General features: G+C 44.7%; 1 long non-coding RNA gene across 1 annotated transcript; it reads left to right on the top strand.

Annotated features, from left to right (window-relative positions):
• Positions 1-2,800: 2,800 nt before the first annotated feature.
• On the top strand, positions 2,801-16,501 carry LOC138515607 (uncharacterized). The gene is made up of 4 exons (XR_011282102.1): positions 2,801-2,839; positions 5,449-5,589; positions 15,097-15,176; positions 16,070-16,501. It is a non-coding gene; the product is annotated as an uncharacterized lncRNA (long non-coding RNA).
• Positions 16,502-22,407: the final 5,906 nt, after the last annotated feature.

Here is a 22,407-nt window from a genome sequence, read left to right as displayed (position 1 = left end):
CTACTTATAGAAGCAAGCTTAATTAACTATTGCATTTGTTGGAAACATTTTGAAAAAATAAACAGGTATCATTTTCCAGTTTTAATTAATAAAAAAAAAGAGGCAAACTTTCAGTCCATGTGTATTTGCCTCTTGTCCAGCAACGGAGCGTTATGAAGCATTTCACTATTGTAGCATCCAGTGACATGATTCATAACGCTATGTTTCCTCGTGCATTGCATGTTTCAGGAAGCAGTTAATAACAGCGTTATAAAGCATTTCACTAGCTTCAGGAAGCAGTTAATTCTTAACGGAGCGTTATGAAGCATTTCACTATTGTAGCATCTCGTGAAATGCTTCATAACGCTACGTTTCCTCGTGCATTGCATACTTCAGGAAGCAGTTAATAACGGAGCGTTATGAAGCATTTCACGAGATGCGATTGTTGCATCCAGTGACATGATTCATAACACTACGTTGGCTCAGGAAGCTGTGCACAGCTCGGAACTCTGCTGCTTTAGTCTGCTATTTCCGACTCACGAGGGTGCTGCTAGAGCTTAATGCAGCCAATCAGCATTAAGCCGAAGACAGCCGAAGACAAGGGGATACCGGATCAGTAGGGGATACCAAATATTACAGAACAGCGTAACGTTTCTCACCTCATGTGATGCTCCGTGTCCCTGTGTAACACTGACTTCTCACCCCTAGGATAGTGCAGTCCCCGTGCCGCACCTCCAAATTGCATCAGCTGCACAGCGTGACAGTGGGAGCAGGATGAAAGCTCAGGGCAGTCCGTATGCTGCGGGGCTCAGGGTCCTTTTGTAGTGTGCACGTTTTCGCCTCACTTGCTTGTTTCGGCCTGTCTTCTCCGGCAGTCCGACATCATGTAGGAAGAGGAGTGCGTGCGTAATGGCGAGCGTAGGGTTCGCTCGTAATAAACTGCAAGGGCCCTCGTACGAATGGGTGGAGTGCGTGTACTACTCACGGTGGACACGTCTGTAACTGCCTCTGCAGTGCTCAGAGCTATTCAAAATGCACTTCTCCAACCCCGATGGGTGTTCCTCAATCAGGAGAATTCTGAAGCCGCGGCTTTCCGAGCTGTGCAGGGGAAGTCCGTGGGTCTGCCCGAGGATCTCCGGCAGTCCGGTAAGTTTGTTGGGACCTCCTCGATGTCGCCTCGGGTCGTTGCCTCCTCAACACTCCTCCTCTGAAGGGGGCGCTCGTAGCTGGGGGCGACGTCAGGTTGCTGCAGACCCCTAATCTCTGTTTGAGTCTTTCTACTGTGCGTCTGAGGATCAGCTTGTCTGTCACCTTCTTCGTGAGCGGCTGAGTGCAGTCGGGGGAGGGGAGCTCTGCTCAACGTCATGTTTCGTGGCCAAATCTTAACCGATTTTGATCAGACTTTTGCTACTCCGAGGAGGGCCACTCTCCCCAACAATTTTGTCAAGTTTTCCCAGGGGGAAGGCTACAAGTGGGGGCTGAGATCACTTATGGGGCTGTTCTGTAATATTTGGTATCCCCTACTGATCCGGTATCCCCTTGTCTTCGGCTGTCTTCGGCTTAATGCTGATTGGCTGCATTAAGCTCTAGCAGCACCCTCGTGAGTCGGAAATAGCAGACTAAAGCAGCAGAGTTCCGAGCTGTGCACAGCTTCCTGAGCCAACGTAGTGTTATGAATCATGTCACTGGATGCAACAATCGCATCTCGTGAAATGCTTCATAACGCTCCGTTATTAACTGCTTCCTGAAGTATGCAATGCACGAGGAAACGTAGCGTTATGAAGCATTTCACGAGATGCTACAATAGTGAAATGCTTCATAACGCTCCGTTAAGAATTAACTGCTTCCTGAAGCTAGTGAAATGCTTTATAACGCTGTTATTAACTGCTTCCTGAAACATGCAATGCACGAGGAAACATAGCGTTATGAATCATGTCACTGGATGCTACAATAGTGAAATGCTTCATAACGCTCCGTTGCTGGACAAGAGGCAAATACACATGGACTGAAAGTTTGCCTCTTTTTTTTTATTAATTAAAACTGGAAAATGATACCTGTTTATTTTTTCAAAATGTTTCCAACAAATGCAATAGTTAATTAAGCTTGCTTCTATAAGTAGTTTGGATATATTTGATGCTAAGGAACATTAGAATTAGTGTGCTGTTAGCATGCTGAAAATAATCGTGTAATTTTATAACACTTACATGATATTTAAAAAAATGCAACTATGAGGGTATCAGTAACTTGTAATGACCACTCAATATGTTATAAGAAAAAGTGAACAGGGATATTTCCATGTTTTTTAAAAAAAAATGTGTGTCTGTTAGCCAACAAGAGGGTTGATTTTAAATGTTGCTGGAACTGTGATTGAGTAGGTAGACATTTTAAATAAATGCAATGATGTTGATTGGCTCACACAGTGCTGTGTTTGTTAGCCAAGAAGAGGGTTGGTTTTAAATGTTGCTGGAACTGTGATTGAGTAGGTAGACATTTTAAATAAATGCAATGATTTTGATTGGCTCACACAGGGCTGGGTGTGTTAGCCAAGAAGAGGGTTGGTTTTAATTTTGCTGGAACTGTGATTGAGTAGGTAGACATTTTAAATAAATGCAATGATTTTGATTGGCTCACACAGGGCTGGGCTTGTTAGCCAACAAGAGGGTTGATTTTTAAATGTTGCTAGAACTGTGATTGAACATTTAAATAGTGTAACTGCTGTCTGATTGGCTCACGCAGTCTTGGGCCGGCCCCAGACATTGCTGGGCAGGGCTTCACACTGCATGTATAAAAATAAGCTGCAGAGAGCCTGAACATTTAGTCTGAGGAAAGAGACTGAAATTGGTGAATAGGAGTGAGACAGGTAAGTGACTGGGAAAGGCACATGGTTGGGGATTAGCATGCCTATCTCCCTTGGTATTACTCCTTTCCTAACATCTCCTGATTACAGTACTTGTCACATCACACATATTTCATTTGTAATAGGAGTGGGTGGGAAGTCATGGATTTTTCATGGCAGGAAAAGGCCCCTGTATGTTTTGTATTGTGTCTGTATGGGGATTAAAAGTGTTTGTCTGGCAGGCAATTAAGTGTTCTTGTAACTTGTGGAGTTATTCTACCCAGACAGTTTTCATTCAGTTGTATTCTATTGTCTGATTGAAACTGTATGTTTATTTGCAAGCCACCCCACAGAATGTTGTCCGTTGTGATGAGCAGTTTTGTTCTGAATTATTAACATTAGATTACTGCAGGCATGGGTGTGTGGGTAACAGATGGTGCAAATGGTGGGTGATTAGACAGCATGGCTGCATAAGGTGCCTTGTACCTCTAAATGTTGAGGCTTTCTGCAGCTTACTTTTTTTACATGCAGTCTGAAGCCCTGCCCAGTAATGTGTGGGGCCTCCTCATGACTGTGTGAGGCAAGCAGACAGCAGTTGTATTTAATTAAATGTTCCTCAATTGCAGTTATAGCCAAATTTAACAAGTCAACCCTCTTGTTGGCTAACATGCACAGTACTGTACTAATTGATGTAAAAATCAGCTTTCTTAATGTTATAGTGGTTGGGCTAAAGAGCGTGCATGCTGTAGGAGTGTGACAGACCTCATCAAACAGACCTGCTCGGAGGTGCTGGTCCTTTCTTCCTTTCTGGAAGGCACTGCGATCACAGTTCTCATTAAAGTGTAGCTTATTTGTTTATTTATTCATATTTGTAGAGCGCACATCAGCACAGAGGCATTGTGGCACTTGTTACAGAGAATGAACATCACTTAGTTACATATCAGGAAACAAACAGGCAAAGTTGCTGTGAACTGTGCATGGAACAATTTAAGGAAACAGGTAGAGAGGGGGAGAGGGGAGAGGGGAGGGAGTGAGAGGGAAAGGCAGGTTAGTTGAAGAGAACAGTTTTGAGGTTTCTTCTAAAGGCAGGGAGAGAGGTTTCAGCTCTGAGGGCAGTGGGGAGTGAATTCCACAGCTTAGCGGCTATGTATGGGAAGCCTATCCCTCCTGCTTTGGCCCTGTTAATGGGCGGTACAGTGAGTAAATCGGTGTAGTTAGATCTTGTGGGCCTGCTTGAGGTGGATCTGGATAGCGTGCCTGAAAGATAGGGTGTGCAGTATAGTTAATGCATGAGTGGCTGTGAGGATTTTGAATGTGATGCGGTCTTTGACTGGGAGCCAGTGAGCCGACTTTCTAGCTTGTGAGATGTGGTCTCTCCTGGGGATACTTAATGCAGCTCTTAGGGAGTTGTTTTGGGTTATTTGGAGTCGGTTTACGTTTTTCATAGAGGTGCTGGCTAGGAGCGCGTTACAATAGTCGAGCTTGGCTCCTATGGTGCTATGGTGGCTATGGAGAGGCAGGTTTCCTTGGTTAGGAAGGGTTTAATAGCGTTGATGAGTTTCGTGCTAAGGACGGATGCAGAGACAATGGCTCTAACTCGTTTGTTCATAGAGAGGGTAGCGTCAATGTGGACCCCTAAAGTTTTAACTGAGGATAAGACTGGGATGGTGCACTTGTCTATGGTGAAGTTGGCGTATAGGCAGTCTAGTTTGGCTAGAGTAGCCTTTTTACCAAGAATGAGGTTTTCTGTCTTGTCCCCGTTAAGGCATAGGCCGTTAGTGGCCATCCATGCTTGGATAGTGGAGTAGATTAGTCTTAATGCTGTGGCGTCTTGGTGATATATACTGGTTAAGGGAAGGAGCACTTGGGTATCATCAGCATAATTAGTGTATGCGATACGAAGTGCATCCAGTCTATCAAAAAGGGGCTTAGTAAAGAGATTGTATAGTGTGGGAGCAGTGCAGGATCCTTCTGGGACACCACAGTGGATGATGTGTTTGTGAGAGGGGCAAGCTTGGGATAGAAGTCAGCTTTTATTAAAGTTACAGGGTTATGTTTCTACCGCTGAAAGGAGTCCAATCCTTCTTATAGCGGGGTGTTCATTGTAGTGCTTCTTTGAGAGGGTCATAAACCTCATTACAGTTCAGGTGAGGGTGTAGGAAGCTTCATTTTGTGATATAATTCGTCTTGTCTTTAATCTCCTAAAAAAGTGTCTTATTGAAGGAAATAAAGACTATAATCTTCCCACCCCCAAATCACTAACCAGTTACACCTGGTGTGGGTTTTGTGTAAGTGCTGTGGTGTAATTTGTTCTTTAAAATGATATTCTCCATAGTCCATTGATTGAAAACATTTGCTTTTTGCTATAACAGTTGTCTTTCAATCTCTTGGGAAGTGCATGTCCCCTGTACATCGCAGGTAACATTTCATGATACAAAGTTCTGTTTTTACACATAGATTACATAGTCCTTTTATCACACTGAGCTCCGTCCACACATTTTCACATTTAAGGTTTAATTCACAGAGTTTTGAATGGGGTTTTGCAATTATAGGCCCTTACACTTTTTAAGTCAGTTCTATTTGGCAGAAGTGTGTGTGCATTTGCAGTCTAAAATGTGTGTCTTTCTTTTTAGACGGAAAGGTACGGACGTACTACCCTCACTGGTTGCATACAGCAGTGCTCTGTGCTGAAACCCTTCAAGGTGCAGACTGTGGTTTCCTTTACAGTTATTTTCTACTGTACTACGTGCCTTAACCAGGAGGAGAATAAACTGGTAAGCTGTGCCCAGTTGCGGCATTCTGTTTTCATCTGACTTGCCAAAACCGAATTTAGGTGTGCCCAGTTGCTGCATTCTGTTTTCATTTTGCTTGCCAAAATTGAACTTAGTTGTGCCCAGTTGCTGCATTCTGGTTTCACCTGCCTTGCCAAAACCGAATTTAGCTGTGCCCAGTTGCTGCATTCCATTTTCACTGTGTCTTGCCAAAACCGAATTTAGCTCTGCTCAGTAGCTGCACTCTGTTTTCACTGTTTCCTGCTGTGAACGAGCTAGCTTTGCCTTGGGGTTGCTTGGTGTCTTCATTAGCTGGTGTGCAACCCTCTGACTCCCCCCTCCCTTGTGCCACCCACCCCATCCCCTACCCGCCCGAATGCATCAGTGCCCAACACTGGTAAGTGTCTTCCCCCCTCCACTGCAGCCAACCATGTCGCCATCTAGGTCTCCTAACTATCTCATATCCTTCTCCTATCACTAAATCTGGCCAGAAGAAACTTAAGAAGGACATACTGGGCTCCACCCCAGGCCTTCCTATTGCAGACAACTATATCACGGTTTCCGCCAGAGAGACTCTCACTGACATCCTCTTCTTCCTTAAGGCACCTGACCTATGGACTCACTACATTGCTGGCTTTCTCTCGTCTATCGCCTCTTCTCCCATTAATGGTGGCACTCGCTGGGTGGTTTTTCTTGACCTCTTCACCATTTCCAGAGTCATCATTAATGTCTTTTTCAATGGAACAATCATGGTTCAGGGTCCTCAACCAAACCTTATTCTCTTGACAGGCTCCTCCCTCGCCTCTCTAACCTCACCTCTCCCTCCGGCCAGGCTCCCTTGCCTTCTGTTCCCTCCTCCTACTCCTCCTCCTCCTCCTCCTCCTCCTCCTCCTCCTCTGCACAGGCTCCCTTCCCTTCTGTGCCTTCCTCCTCCTCTACACAGGCCTCCTTGCCCTCTAAGCCCCCCCTTCTGTACAGGCGCTCCTGCCCTACTGTATTGTCCCAGCTCCCTTGTTGGCCTTGGCTCCTTCGCCAACCTCCACTATTCCCATTGTCCTCTTGCCACTCTGGGGGGTGGGGGATCTTCAAAGATGGCAAGCTGCTCCACATTGCCACTCTCAACACTCACTCTGCCGTCAAATACTCGTCTGACATCTGCAACCTCCTCGAACTCATGAATCTTGATTATCGCTCATCTTCCCTGAATGGATACTTGTATCCATCAACCCTACTCGTGCCTACTCCTCCTTCGGGTGCCTAGTTTGCAGACTCTCACTCTCCCCTAAATTGTCTCTCATTATGGCCACCTATCGGCCATCAGGTCAGTCCACTCTCTTCATCTCGGAATGGGCTGACCGGGCCTCCTCCTGCTAATGGGTGATCTGAACATGCATCTAGACTCTCCTGACTCCTCAGGTCCATTCTGCAACCTCTGCGACTTTCTCCCTCTCTATCCTACCCTCTACCGCCACGCACACCGCAGGCCACACCTTGGATGTTCTCATCTCTACCGACATCCCTCTCACTACCTCCCTCTCTTGGACTGACCACTCTTCTCTCAACACACCTGAAGCCCTCCTCTCCTCTTGCTGCAACACACCCGGCACAGACACTTGGCTTCAAAGTCACCAGACCCATGAAAAAAGTGACATTGGCTGCCTTTGCCTTAACCTACTGTCCTCCACCCATTCCTTTGGCTAACTCCCACCCTGAGACAGCCCTCGCTAACCTCAATCTCTCTATCTCCAACACTCTTGACACTCTTGCCCCTGTCATGAGGGTCCGACTGAAGCCTTCCAAAAAGTGCAACTCTTGGTAAGACTCTAACCTGGCTGCCCTAAAACGCAACAGTATGGCAGCTCAGCGGAAATGGAACGTGTCTAATAAACTATCTGACAAACTGCCCTGCCGCCTCCTTTAAAGGCAATATTGACTCTGCATCCGCTCCAAAAAAAGAGTCTTTATTCAAGCCTGCATCTCTGCGGCATCAAACAACACGGCCAACCTTTTCAAAGTCTGCAAGGAACTGGTCAATCCTGCAGAAGCCTCTTTCTGTCACAACAACCCAGGACCTTTGCTCGGCTGTGGCTTCACACTTCACCACAAAAACCCAAGACATCCTTTCCACCCTCTCTTCTACGCCACTGCATACACCAATACCAGAGCCTCCCTTGGCCCCCCTCTACTTACCATCTCTTCTCTCATCCATCACACCTGATGAGGTGACCAGATAAGTCCGATCTATGAAGGCTTCATCCAAAGAGGTGGACCCTGTCCCTAAAAAACCATTAAAGACAATATTGACTCCCTCGCCCCAGTCTTGGCTGAGCTCTGCAGTCTCTCCTTTTCCACTGGAGGTTTTCCAACTGCCCTTAGCCCCTGCCCTGTGCACCCGCTGGTCAGAAACTCCTATGCTGACCCCTACATTTTGACAAACTACCGCCCTATCTCCATCACTCCTTTCCTGGGCAAACTCCTGGAGGAGTAGGCTATCTCTCAGCTGACCCTCCACACTGAATCTATTGGTTGCTTCCATGACCATCAGTCTGGCATTAGAGCCTCCAGAGGCATGGAAACTGTTCTTCTGAACACCCGTGAAGATGTGCTCTGAAATCCTGACACTAACACTCCCTCTGTCCTCATTCTCCTTGACCTCTCCTCTGCCTTTGACAGGGTTAACCACAACATCCTGATCGCACGTCTCCGTGACACCCTGGGATTCACAGGTCAGGCTGTGGCATGGTTAACCTCCTTTCTCTCCGACCGCCCATTCCAGGCTGAACTCATAATGTTTCTCTCGACTATAGCTCTATCAACATATGGCATCCCCCTGGTTCTTCAATGTCTATATGGTTGCCTTGGCACGTGTGATTGTCACTTTCACCTCTAACATCCAGTGTTACGAGGATGACACATAACTATCTTTCAGGCTACCCTCAGCCGCCACCTACTCTTCAGCTCATATCTGAATGTCTGTCCGCTAATCAGTCATTGTGTGCTGCAAACGACCTCTGCCTCAACTCCAGTAAGATTGAGATCGTTCGCATTGGGACCCCTGCTCCCGCTTTCCCACTTTCACTGTGGCCGGCCTCCCTTGGTCCTGCGCCCGCACCCACCTGCGAGGCAAGAAACCTTGGGGTCATTTTTGACTCCTCTCTCCTTCTCCTCTCACATTCAGGACATCTGTAAAAAGTCTAACTGTCAGCTACACCTCCTCAGAGGTACTTTACCTTTCCTCACTTTCCCCCAGCAGCGCACTGTCTCCAGAGCACTGGTTCTCTCTTGGCTGGACTATTGCAACAGCCTCTTCCTCAAACTCCCTTCTGCCCCTCGCCGTCTGCAACTCATCCAGAATAGAACCGCAAGACTTATCCTTTGCCTCAAGACCAGGAACCGCATCTCTCTGCCGCTGCAATCCCGTCACTGGCTCCCTGTGGCTGCAAGGATCAAGGTCAAGACCCTCTGCATTGTTTACCAGGCTTTCTGGGACCTGGGACCTACCTACCTGCAATGCAGCTTTCCTAAATACTGTCCCTCACGAGCCCTCTGCTCATCTACCTCCAACCTTCTACGAGTGAGCCGGTTCTGCAAGCAGAGATTTGGAGGGAGATCCTTATCCTCAGCAGGTGCTTCCCTTCTAGAATAGCCTCCTTGCCGCCCTCCGTCTTGAGCCTGATCTTCATAAATTACAGAAACTCCTCAAGAACTTCCTCTTCTCCTCTTCCTAATCTCTCCCACTACCCTGCTAACCTAGTTCTCTGCTCTCTCCCGCTCTTCCTCTAGCTTGCTGACTGGCCGCCTGGTGTGCCTCGGAGTCTCATAGGTCGCAGGCACCCCCGCCAGTCTTCTTTCACACTTGCCTCAGTGCACTGCATCCCACCCACACTCACTGCACTTGTGAAATAACCCAAGAGATTGGCTCTCTCTGCACTTACCCCAGTCTCCAATGACCGGGTGTACTTGGTACTCCCCATCCCTGTGACCATCTAAGCACTTAGCCGATCCATGCACCCTGTGCCTGAAGATCGCCTGTCTGTTCTCCATTGTATGCACCCTCAATTGTACTGGTAAAACTGCAGAATCACCATCAGGCCTATTTGCTGTATCTCAAACTGTTAAATGTATTTTACGCACTTACTCTGCCTGTGGAGACTATTATTGTCTCAGAATTTAAACAAGTTCTCTGAGTTGCAGTTGTTTTTTTCCCCATGTTCCCCACCCTCCTTGAGTGCTTTGAAACACTAGTCTGTGTATAGGCGCTATATAAATGAACAAAACCATACCAAACCAAGGTGTTTGTTTGGTGATCGCTTTCAAAGCCGTTGGGTTTCAGGGAGGCGCCGGCACACAGAAAATGTAATCCAAATTGGCTATGTAAGCACCCTTCAGCTGTAAAATGCTGGAGGAAATTATCTATCTAATGCTTTGGTGGCGGTATGTTTTCAAGTGAAAGAGCCCAAAACTGTTCTCACACACTTGTACGCTTGCTCCATCCATCGCACTCATTTCCTTGAACACAGTTTCACTTTCACACTCACACAAACTGTTGGGTAGGACTTAAGCAATGGGCAGCTCTATTCATTGTTGGGCAAGATTATGCAAGTTACGCTTGTATGAAATCCCACTGACAAAGCATTTCATCATTCTGTGGTGAATAATATGAAAGGCACATATGTTGCTCAGAAGTAGTGATGTTCTAGACTTCTTACACCACCTAAAAGACACTGATGTGTTTTTAGGTGCTATGAGTACTTCTGTATATTATATAATGAAATGGAGTAGAAAATGTATTCAGGACAGTTTCAACTTTCCAATTCTAAATGTCTCGACAGTAGTTTAGGCTCTTTCCTTGCTCTATAACCCTTAATGGTCATACTTTCAATTTCCATTGACAAGCCCACAATTTGGTACCACACCCATTCATACGACATTTAAGGTTAGATATGTAGCATAGAATTTTCAACTTGGTAGATGTTCTACTGAGATGTACACTTGTCTGTTTAGAGAGGTGTCAGGCATACGCCTCTCAATGAATCAGGTGCCGTTAGGTAGGAATTGGTGTAGTCACACTGGGTGAGACTACACAAGATTTATCTTCTTGGTATTAGGTAACCCACCTTTTGGTATAGGTCTGTACTCCACAAGTTGGTAGTGTGACTGAGCAGCCAGGGCTATCTCAAGAAGGGTATATGTGAGCTGTAGAGCTGTACAGATGAAATCAGTCAATACAAGGAACCAAGTAACACTTACACTCAAGGTTTCAGTTGTAAATAATTATTCTCCAGCATGGGGTCTGGCATGGATTCACATGCTCATGAATATTCACCGTCTTCAGGCTGGGAATCCTCAGTAAAAGAAAACAGTTTCACTTTTGTTTACAAACTGTCTTTCTCCTATAAACCAATCATTGAGCTCTGGATTCTACTGCCCCCAGCCAATGACAGCCCTCTCCCTAAGCCCCTCCTCTGTGAGCCATCTTCAGATGTTTACCGAGTGTTTGTCATTCGAAGTTTCCAGAAGGCCATCGGGCCTACACCGGACCATGTCGGAGGAGAAGAAGGACGGGGCTTCCCTCTTCAACTCAGCACCAGCTGCGGTTTGAGGAATGTTTACGTGGAGGACAATAATTCCAAGTGCCTTCATTATCTTCACCCGACACACAAGGAGGAGGAATGCGAGATCTGTCGTGGCTTTACCAAGCGCACTTTGAAGGATCGGCACATCAGACTGGCGGCGTTGCTTAAAGCAGAACAGCTGTTACTTGTCAAGCCATTGAAATTGGAAGGGAAGAAATAGAAAGCTACTTCAGGCTGTTATGCAAGCCCCATTCCAGGATTTTAAAAAAAGATATAAATGGTTGGTACTTTTGGGCATAGATTTTGGGAAAACACTGTTAGGGACAATTTACATTTCTGTGCTAATTCCCTTCAACCTTAGAGACCCCCAGCTCTTGCTGGACTTTAGGACTTTTTATTTTTAACCATGGAGGGAGTGACACCCTTTTTCTCACTCACTCATGTGTTTTGATCTGATTTGTAGTTGCATTTCCTTTGTTTTTGTAGTCTGACAAACTCCATAGGAATATACTTTTTGTATGGTGACACACAGCACCTTCAGTGCAGTGTCACAAAGAAATCCTTTAGATTTCTCTGAAGGTTTAAATACCTTTTCTTGGGTGAACTACAGTTCCCAAGTATAGTGAAGTGAAATTGACTTTACTTACCTTTTGGTCCAGCACACACCATTTTACGTGGAGTGCTGGTGGGTTACTTAGTAGCTCCTTTTCCTACTTACTCATGTAATATCTTTTTTATGTTACCCTCACGACTTTTAATGGCTTGTGGCAGTGGATTAATTTTCCTACCATTGTGCTTTTCTACCGCTGGCTGAATTGTCAGCTGCAGCCCATGGGTGACCATTTTGTCAAAATGGCCCCAGTCTTCTTTTTTTGCCATTTCTTGCTTGTGAGGTCTCTCTTGGGTTTTACTCTGCACGCAAAACAAGGAAGCGAGGGAGGTGCCGAAACTCCCTGTCCTTAGTCTCCTTCGTAACCTGAATGCACCCAGTCCTTATTGGCTGGCTGTCCTTATAGGACAGCCAGCCTGCTGTGAGTGACAGCTAGGCTGTGCATGAATGGGAGAAACCTGCATGAAAGGCGAGGCTTCTTGTATTGAAGACATGTAAAAGCAAAAGGAAATATCGAGGCCGAGTACCTTCGAAGGAAATACACCAAACACAGGTTATAAAGATTCACAGATCTTTATTCAAAGTAACTGAACAGTTTTCAAATGAACAAAGTATCGGATAGCTATCTGGCCCTCAGTACATCACAGCGAATACCAGGCCTTTCAGTGTGTGTAGTGAGTGGGACTGTACATCAGAACATTTGCTCTTTTATACAATTTCTAATCTGATGTCCAGCCCACCTATAGGTCAATCATTCTTCGGGTTAGGGGTTTGTGCCGGGTTCACTACTAATTTGGTCATCTATATGCATATGGGTTATTCCTAGTTCATACACAAACAGGTCACAATAGGAACAGTGTATCTTCGGATTTAACATTAAGCCTTCGTACACGTTTTATACAATGTAGTTCAAATGTTCGCATTCAGTATTTAAACAACATTGTGCTTAATATATGCTCACGGATCGGTTTCGTTGGCACAGGTAATCCTCAATCCACAGGTCAACGAAGGACAAGGTCTTATTACATGACCCTAACATTTGGCCTGCGGGCAGTTTAGGCACTAACCCAAATGCGAAGGTCGAGTCGGCCATGTTACAAACAGAAGAACACTGTCCACCATTTTAGAACAAAGGGTGACTTTGGAGCGAGAATCAAAATGGCGGATGAACCTAAAATGGCGGCAAAGTCGATCTAAAATCAGAACTTTACAACGTGGATTTCTTCGCAGAGCGACTGGGCTTAGGCCAATATATACTATAAAGGAGGCACAATATGATATCCCGTTTAACAGACAGTCCACCACTGGAAGAAACATCCGACAAAGGAATTGTGAAGAGAAGCTTGCTGCATCCTCCTGGACCGTTGAACTGCCTGGTGAAGCCCTGCTGCTGTGCTGAAACTGCTTTTCCTAATCGACAAGAGCAGCTCTGGAAAGGACAACTTCTACCCTTGGGTTGGTGAGACCAGCTAACCCCAAGAAGAACTTTGCTGGAAGACCTTCCCCAACTCCCTGTACTGCTGGAACGAAGTGCCAAGGGTCGAGAAATCCATAGTCGAGTGCATCGACTTTAAGCCATACCGAAGCTCCAGGAAAATCCTGAGGACTCTCCGGAAGCAGGACGACCCAAGCTTGAGTCACCACACCAGACCGCTGGACTCAGAGAGCGATGGAAGCCCATCCAGTCTCCAAGATCTGCGGTGGTGCTAATTGACAGTAGCTGAAACCGCAAAGGGCCGCTAAACTGAAAAGAGCCCATAGCTGCCGCCAACCTCCAAACTGCTGTGCAGGAGTCCTCCAGACGTCCTTCCTCTTGTCCCCACGACTGAGGTCCAGGAACCCAGGATCTGCAAGTCTGCAACCAGGATAGAAGCCAGCTGGATCCTCTTCTTTTAAACTATGGTACTGTTCTGACTCAGGGGTACTTACCTCTTTGTCTGTAGCTTGCTTGTATCAGTTGAGACTTGCAGTAGCTGCCTTTCTAGAGATATTTTAGCTCTAACGTTTGACAAAGTTTAAACGATCGTGTCCCAACAGTGCTTTTCTGCAACAAACTCTCCAACTTTGTGCAAGACTTTTTGCTTTCTAAGAAGTGCTTCCGCTCCATAGACTTTGCTCCAAATTGACTTTGGTTGTTTTGGCTCCTTGCAGACTCTTCTGTCCCATTGACTTTGATTCTAACTGTCCCTCATAGGTGAGACATTGGTTTTTAACTAAGAGTGCTGGTAAAGGTTTTTATCTAGACTTCATTGGAAGATTTGAAAGTGCTCACATGCTCTGAGAACCTGTTAACCTTTTTCCTTCCTTTAACCTTTGCTTTCTGCCAACCTCAGAATTTACCAAGCACAAAAGTGATATATAAATGCCAATACTGTCCTACTTAGTGAAGTCACCTCAGGGTGTAGGAAGTGTGTATGAAGCTTCTCTCACGAATATCTACTTGCTTATCTTGATTGTGAGAACGTGTTATGAAGTGTATTTTTATTGTTGCACATTGTCCTTTTTAAAGAATGCTTATCTAAACCTAACCATTACATAAATAATTATTTTACTAGAAAACCTTGAGTGTAAGTGTTATTTGAATACTTGTATTTGTGCATTTTGATGCTACAGCTCTACAGATCACCTTGAACCCTCTTGAGATAAGCCTGGATGTTCAGTCACACTACCAACTTGTGTAGTACAGACCTATACCAATAAGTGGGTTACCTAATACCAAGAGGACAAGACTGGCGTAGTCTCCCTGAGGGTCACTGCATACAATCTTGCCTACCAAACACCAACATAACAGTCATGAGAATGACATTGGACCACATTGTTAAGATATTGAAAACGAAAAAATAAGCAGTAAGCATGCAATCAAAGGGCCTCATTCAGTTTCGGCGGTCCGGAATTAAAGTTCCAGTTTTCATGAATACCAGCACTTTACCAGATGGGCTGACTAGGAGTTTGCCGGTGGGGCACTTGACTTATGTCCATCCAAAAGCTGGAGCTTAGCAGGTTCCCTACCGCTAAAAAATTATGTCATTACTGGCACTTAAAGTCAGGATAAAAGGCTATATGATATTGTTAAAATTATTGCAGGATGCACATTGCATTGTCCTGTGTGAACAACTTTGATTAAACTGCCATAAGATACAACGTACCTCTGGTATGTGTGAAGTATATTGTGCGTGTAATTTAATGGACAACATTCTTCAAGTGCTCATGTGATTTTCATGAAGTAACTTACCATACTGTGTCTTTAAAGTGAATATAAATTGCCTGTATATTTACAATATTTCATGTACACATAGTAAACTGTATTTTTATGACTTCTTACAGATGACATGAGTAATCTGTGCCACATTTGTGCAGAGGTTACTTCGACCGTTGATGGACAGAGTGATGGGGTGCAAAATTGGGTAATACATATGATTTTCAGTGTTTTGTTTTCATTCCTAACTGTTATTTCAAAGATTGGCTAAGTCACAAGTAGTCTTATGAGAACATTGGACGTCGCACTCCACCAACTCCCGGTCATGCATCCTCCATGGACTCTAACTTGTCTGATGTCTCCTTGCCTCAGTTATTCTCACTTCAGCCTTTTCTCATGTCGCCTTCACTCGCCACTTTGTGTAAATGCTTGGAGGCTGCGTGGCCCGGTCTGGTTCAGCTTTCCTTGCACAGCTAATTCAAATCTCCTGGGCTTTTCTCCCCAACAGGATTTATCTTGCATAGCTAGGCTTTCCCCGGCAGAGCGTCAAACATCTCTATATTATCGGAGTACTTTGCATTACTCGGACGGTCTTCTTCACAGTAGTGTACTCATTTTTCTTCACACATAGATAAAAGGTTTCTACACCCCATGGGAGTTTTACTCCCCAAGGGGTGGGGCTCTCTTACGGTGAAGTTTCGCTTGCCTCTACCACTAAGGTGGGTATCTCATAGCAAGCTCACCTCCCTAGCCTCACCGGGAAAGGCTCCCCACTGTGGAGAAGTGACTGAATTCTGCGATCCGTCACATTGCACATTGTATATATGTATATTCAATGTATTGAACACCAAGGCTGCAATAATTTACAATTCGACACACAACTATGTGGAAATTATTCTATGTAAAACTGTTAGTGTTTTGATTTGAAGGCCTGGCATTCACATACATAGTTGGTAATCTGTTATTTTTCTTTCATTTCAATTAATGTTCTTTACCGTTGATTTCATAAATACAGTATTTTAATAACTATTGCCATATGTAGTGATGCTGACCGCATTTAACGTTACTTGAATCCTAAACTACTGTTCATATTTTGTTTAGATTGCGTGTGATACCTGCAATCTATGGTTCCACTTGGCCTGTACTGACAAAGAACAAAGACCAGCTGATGAGTGTTCAACATTTCTGTGCTACAGATGCTATAGGAGATGCCAAAGAAGTGATAACCCGTAGGTTATGCGAAAGCCTCTATGCCACCATGGGTGCCTCTGTATGTGACTGGGTTTAAAGTGATTTTATGATACCCATGCCTTTTCTGGACTGCCAGTACTCAGCAGCATTGACATTAATGTGGATTTGCTGCATATGTTTTTTGTGGGAAGAAGCACTTTCAAAATGAGCTGCTCCAACTTGGTCCTCAATTTGCAGACTATATACTTGTCATGTTTAAGAGTAAAGTAAAGAAAAGAAAGTGAATGCTACTTGCAGTTTTCATGTACATAATAAGTATTTGTAAAATAAAGTTTGAAGTTATGTTGTGTCTTGGTTTGGAATGGAGTATATAAATCATTGACATTACCTGCAGGCAATGGCATAAGTTACCACTGTTCAATATTTGTAATATTTGTTTCCTGCCAATTTCACTTCAGCATTGTACGTTTAGAATATGGTACTTGCAGTAGGAGTCCATGGGCCTAATTTACAAAAAAAGCACTAAATCTGCGCTAACAACTTTGCGCAAGAAAGATCATTGCATGGACGAAAAGAATAGCGTGGGGAGCAGATTCAAAGATTCAATAGCGCAAAGAAACCTGCAGCGCAAAGAAGAACGTGTTGGGCCTGGAAAGTCCACAACATGTCTCCACAGCAAGCAAAAATTAGCTGTGTCAAACAACCTTTGCGCCAGACCCACCCCATGTTAAAAAGTAAACAAGGATTATTTACAAACAATCACCATTACATCCACTCCTCTCTTGTGACTCGCAGTCCTCGCCCCAGTACCCCGTTTAAACCGCACCCCAAATTCCAAACTCAAAGCAGCCCCCACACACCCTGGAAAAACTGCCGCTCGTTACTCTAACTCAAACCAGTACCCGCTAATATGCCCCCGTCCTCCTCTGGCCTATGCCCCCGTCCTCCTCTGGCCTGCCTCCACCATGAAGCACACGTGGCAGATGTCTTCCTTCAACATGAACACCAGTGAGTACTGCCATTGAATCCAGGCAGTAGCCTCTTCCATGGCTTCCTGTTGGACCACACTCAGCTGCACATCAACAGGACACTGTTCTGTTTCACCAGCTACACTTTGCCCCCTCGATGTACATGTAGCATAGTAATGTGGTGTGACATTTGTATAGCGGCTTTGTGCCATTGGTATAGCTTCAAAGCACTGTAGGTGCATGACCTTGGAGGACCTAAGTCTGAGGTATCTGCGATTGGTCCCAGTGACATTCAATGCATGTGTGCATTTTAGCCCATAAGAAGGTTGGTGGGGTGGCTAAATCCATGCTAGCAACACAAGTAGAACAGGCTTGTGGGTGGGTGATGTGATGGCTGTCAGAGAGTATGGGAGTCAAGGAGACTGATTATGTGTCCTGCAAGACCAAAGATTTTATCACAGTACTTAGCTGCATTCTAGTGGCAGAAGTGATGTGCGATCTGGTAGCGGGTGATTGCATATGTGTGCAGGTAGGTGGCCGTACCTTAGAAGGGAAAAATATATCTACCATTGAGTGCACGAGTGATGAATGCAGCCCACTGATACACAGTGAGGCCACATCCCTCTTCAACACCCAAAATGCAAAATGCCCATACCAGTGCATGAAGTGTGGGCACATCTACATTGACTAGCAAGTGCCAAAGAAACACCTAAACATCAGTGAACCAGAAAGGAACTCAAGGTACAATGAACTTGACTATAGCAAATGGGCAGAGGTGAATGAGCTCCAAATATAAGCTTGGCTGAAATGGATATTATCTGCTTCCAAGCCATCCCATCCTTTTTTTGAAGGGGATACCAAATATTACAGCTAATATAGGGTTGTAATATTTGGTATCCCCTTGATGTTGAGGGGTAACATTTAACAACGCACTGCTTGAACTATCCCTTTCATTGGGGAGGGGAGTACATCATAAGCCTACACTCTGACAGCTTCTGGAAGCCATCCCATTCTTTTTCTGAAGGGGATACCAAATATTACAGCTGATATAGGGTTGTAATATTTGGTATCCCCTTGATTTTGAGGGGTAACATTTAACAACGCACTGCTTGAACTATCCCTTGCATTGCAGGGGGGAGTACATCGTTTGTCTACACTATGCCTCCTTCTGGAAGCTATCCCACCTGTTTTTTTAAGGGGATACCAAATATTACAGCTAATATAGGGTTGTAATATTCGGTATCCCCTTGATGTTGAGGGGTAACATTTAACAACGCACTGCTTGAACTATCCCTTGCATTGGGGAGGGGAGTACATCATAAGCCTACACTGTGACAGCTTCTGGAAGCCATCTCATCCTTTTTGTGAAGGGGATACCAAATATTACAGCTAATATAGGGTTGTAATATTTGGTATCCCCTTGATTTTGAGGGGTAACATTTAAAAACGCACTGCTTGAACTATCCGTTGCATTGGGGAGGGGAGTACATTATTAGCCTTCACTGTGTGAGCTTCTGGAAGCCATCCCATCCTTTTTTTGAAGGGGATACCAAATATTACAGCTGATCTAGGGTTGTAATATTTGGTATCCCCTTGATTTTGAGGGGTAACATTTAACAACGCACTGCTTGAACTATCCCTTGCATTGGGGAGGGGAGTACATCATAAGCCTACACTGTGACAGCTTCTGGAAGCCATCCCATCCTTTTTTGAAGGGGATACCAAATATTACAGCTGATATAGGGTTGTAATATTTGGTATCCCCCTGATGTTGAGGGGTAACATTTAACAAAGCACTGCTTGAACTATCCCTTGCATTGGGGAGGGGAGTACATCATAAGCCTTCACTGTGTCAGCTTCTCGAAGCCATCCCATCCTTTTTTGAAGGGGATACCAAATATTACAGCTGATATAGGGTTGTAATATTTGGTATCCCCTTGATTTTGAGGGGTAACATTTAAAAACGCACTGCTTGAACTATCCGTTGCATTGGGGAGGGGAGTACATCATTAGCCTTCACTGTGTCAGCTTCTGGAAGCCATCCCATCCTTTTTTTGAAGGGGATACCAAATATTACAGCTGATATAGGGTTGTAATATTTGGTATCCCCTTGATTATGAGGGGTAACATTTAACAATGCACTGCTTGAACTATCCCTTGCATTGGGGAGGGGAGTACATCATTAGCCTTCACTGTGTCAGCTTCTGGAAGCCATCCCATCCTTTTTTTGAAGGGGATACCAAATATTACAGCTGATATAGGTTTGTAATATTTGGTATCCCCCTGATGTTGAGGGGTAACATTTAACAAAACACTGCTTGAACTATCCCTTGCATTGCAGGGGGGAGTACATCGTTTGTCTGCACTATGCCTCCTTCTGGAAGCTATCCCACCTGTTTTTTTAAGGGGATACCAAATATTACAGCTAATATAGGGTTGTAATATTCGGTATCCCCTTGATGTTGAGGGGTAACATTTAACAACGCACTGCTTGAACTATCCCTTGCATTGAGGGAGGGGAGTACATCATAAGCCTACACTGTGACAACTTCTGGAAGCCATCTCATCCTTTTTGTGAAGGGGATACCAAATATTACAGCTAATATAGGGTTGTAATATTTGGTATCCCCTTGATTTTGAGGGGTAACATTTAAAAACGCACTGCTTGAACTATCCGTTGCATTGGGGAGGGGAGTACATCATTAGCCTTCACTGTGTCAGCTTCTGGAAGCCATCCCATCCTTTTTTTGAAGGGGATACCAAATATTACAGCTGATCTAGGGTTGTAATATTTGGTATCCCCTTGATTTTGAGGGGTAACATTTAACAACGCACTGCTTGAACTATCCCTTGCATTGGGGAGGGGAGTACATCATAAGCCTTCACTGTGTCAGCTTCTCGAAGCCATCCCATCCTTTTTTGAAGGGGATACCAAATATTACAGCTGATATAGGGTTGTAATATTTGGTATCCCCCTGATGTTGAGGGGTGACATTTAACAAAGCACTGCTTGAACTATCCCTTGCATTGCAGGGGGGAGTACATCGTTTGTCTACACTATGCCTCCTTCTGGAAGCTATCCCACCTGTTTTTTTAAGGGGATACCAAATATTACAGCTAATATAGGGTTGTAATATTTGGTATCCCCTTGATTATGAGGGGTAACATTTAACAATGCACTGCTTGAACTATCCCTTGCATTGGGGAAGGGAGTACATCATTAGCCTTCACTGTGTCAGCTTCTGGAAGCCATCCCATCCTTTTTTTGAAGGGGATACCAAATATTACAGCTGATATAGGGTTGTAATATTTGGTATCCCCTTGATTTTGAGGGGTAACATTTAACAACGCACTGCTTGAACTATCCCTTGCATTGGGGAGGGGAGTACATCATAAGCCTACACTCTGACAGCTTCTGGAAGCCATCCCATTCTTTTTCTGAAGGGGATACCAAATATTACAGCTGATATAGGGTTGTAATATTTGGTATCCCCTTGATTTTGAGGGGTAACATTTAACAACGCACTGCTTGAACTATCCCTTGCATTGCAGGGGGGAGTACATCGTTTGTCTACACTATGCCTCCTTCTGGAAGCTATCCCACCTGTTTTTTTAAGGGGATACCAAATATTACAGCTAATATAGGGTTGTAATATTCGGTATCCCCTTGATGTTGAGGGGTAACATTTAACAACGCACTGCTTGGACTATCCCTTGCATTGGGGAGGGGAGTACATCATAAGCCTACACTGTGACAGCTTCTGGAAGCCATCTCATCCTTTTTGTGAAGGGGATACCAAATATTACAGCTAATATAGGGTTGTAATATTTGGTATCCCCTTGATTTTGAGGGGTAACATTTAAAAACGCACTGCTTGAACTATCTGTTGCATTGGGGAGGGGAGTACATCATTAGCCTTCACTGTGTCAGCTTCTGGAAGCCATCCCATCCTTTTTTTGAAGGGGATACCAAATATTACAGCTGATCTAGGGTTGTAATATTTGGTATCCCCTTGATTTTGAGGGGTAACATTTAACAACGCACTGCTTGAACTATCCCTTGCATTGGGGAGGGGAGTACATCATAAGCCTACACTGTGACAGCTTCTGGAAGCCATCTCATCCTTTTTTGAAGGGGATACCAAATATTACAGCTGATATAGGGTTGTAATATTTGGTATCCCCCTGATGTTGAGGGGTAACATTTAACAAAGCACTGCTTGAACTATCCCTTGCATTGGGGAGGGGAGTACATCATAAGCCTTCACTGTGTCAGCTTCTCGAAGCCATCCCATCCTTTTTTGAAGGGGATACCAAATATTACAGCTGATATAGGGTTGTAATATTTGGTATCCCCCTGATGTTGAGGGGTAACATTTAACAAAGCACTGCTTGAACTATCCCTTGCATTGCAGGGGGGAGTACATCGTTTGTCTACACTATGCCTCCTTCTGGAAGCTATCCCACCTGTTTTTTTAAGGGGATACCAAATATTACAGCTAATATAGGGTTGTAATATTTGGTATCCCCTTGATTATGAGGGGTAACATTTAACAATGCACTGCTTGAACTATCCCTTGCATTGGGGAGGGGAGTACATCATTAGCCTTCACTGTGTCAGCTTCTGGAAGCCATCCCATCCTTTTTTTGAAGGGGATACCAAATATTACAGCTAATATAGGGTTGTAATATTTGGTATCCCCTTGATTATGAGGGGTAACATTTAACAACGCACTGCTTGAACTATCCCTTGCATTGGGGAGGGGAGTACATCATAAGCCTACACTGTGACAGCTTCTGGAAGCCATCCCATCCTTTTTTTGAAGGGGATACCAAATATTACAGCTGATCTAGGGTTGTAATATTTGGTATCCCCTTGATTTTGAGGGGTAACATTTAACAACGCACTGCTTGAACTATCCCTTGCATTGGGGAGGGGAGTACATCATAAGCCTACACTGTGACAGCTTCTGGAAGCCATCTCATCCTTTTTTGAAGGGGATACCAAATATTACAGCTGATATAGGGTTGTAATATTTGGTATCCCCCTGATGTTGAGGGGTAACATTTAAAAACGCACTGCTTGAACTATCCCTTGCATTGGGGAGGGGAGTACATCATAAGCCTTCACTGTGTCAGCTTCTCGAAGCCATCCCATCCTTTTTTGAAGGGGATACCAAATATTACAGCTGATATAGGGTTGTAATATTTGGTATCCCCCTGATGTTGAGGGGTAACATTTAACAAAGCACTGCTTGAACTATCCCTTGCATTGCAGGG

Source organism: Ambystoma mexicanum, chromosome 6q, assembly GCF_040938575.1.
Source record: "Ambystoma mexicanum isolate Mex_15411 chromosome 6q, UKY_AmexF1_1, whole genome shotgun sequence".
Taxonomy (NCBI): domain Eukaryota; kingdom Metazoa; phylum Chordata; class Amphibia; order Caudata; family Ambystomatidae; genus Ambystoma; species Ambystoma mexicanum.
Note: the sequence above shows the minus strand (reverse complement) of the source record. Positions and strands in the feature narration are given on the sequence as shown.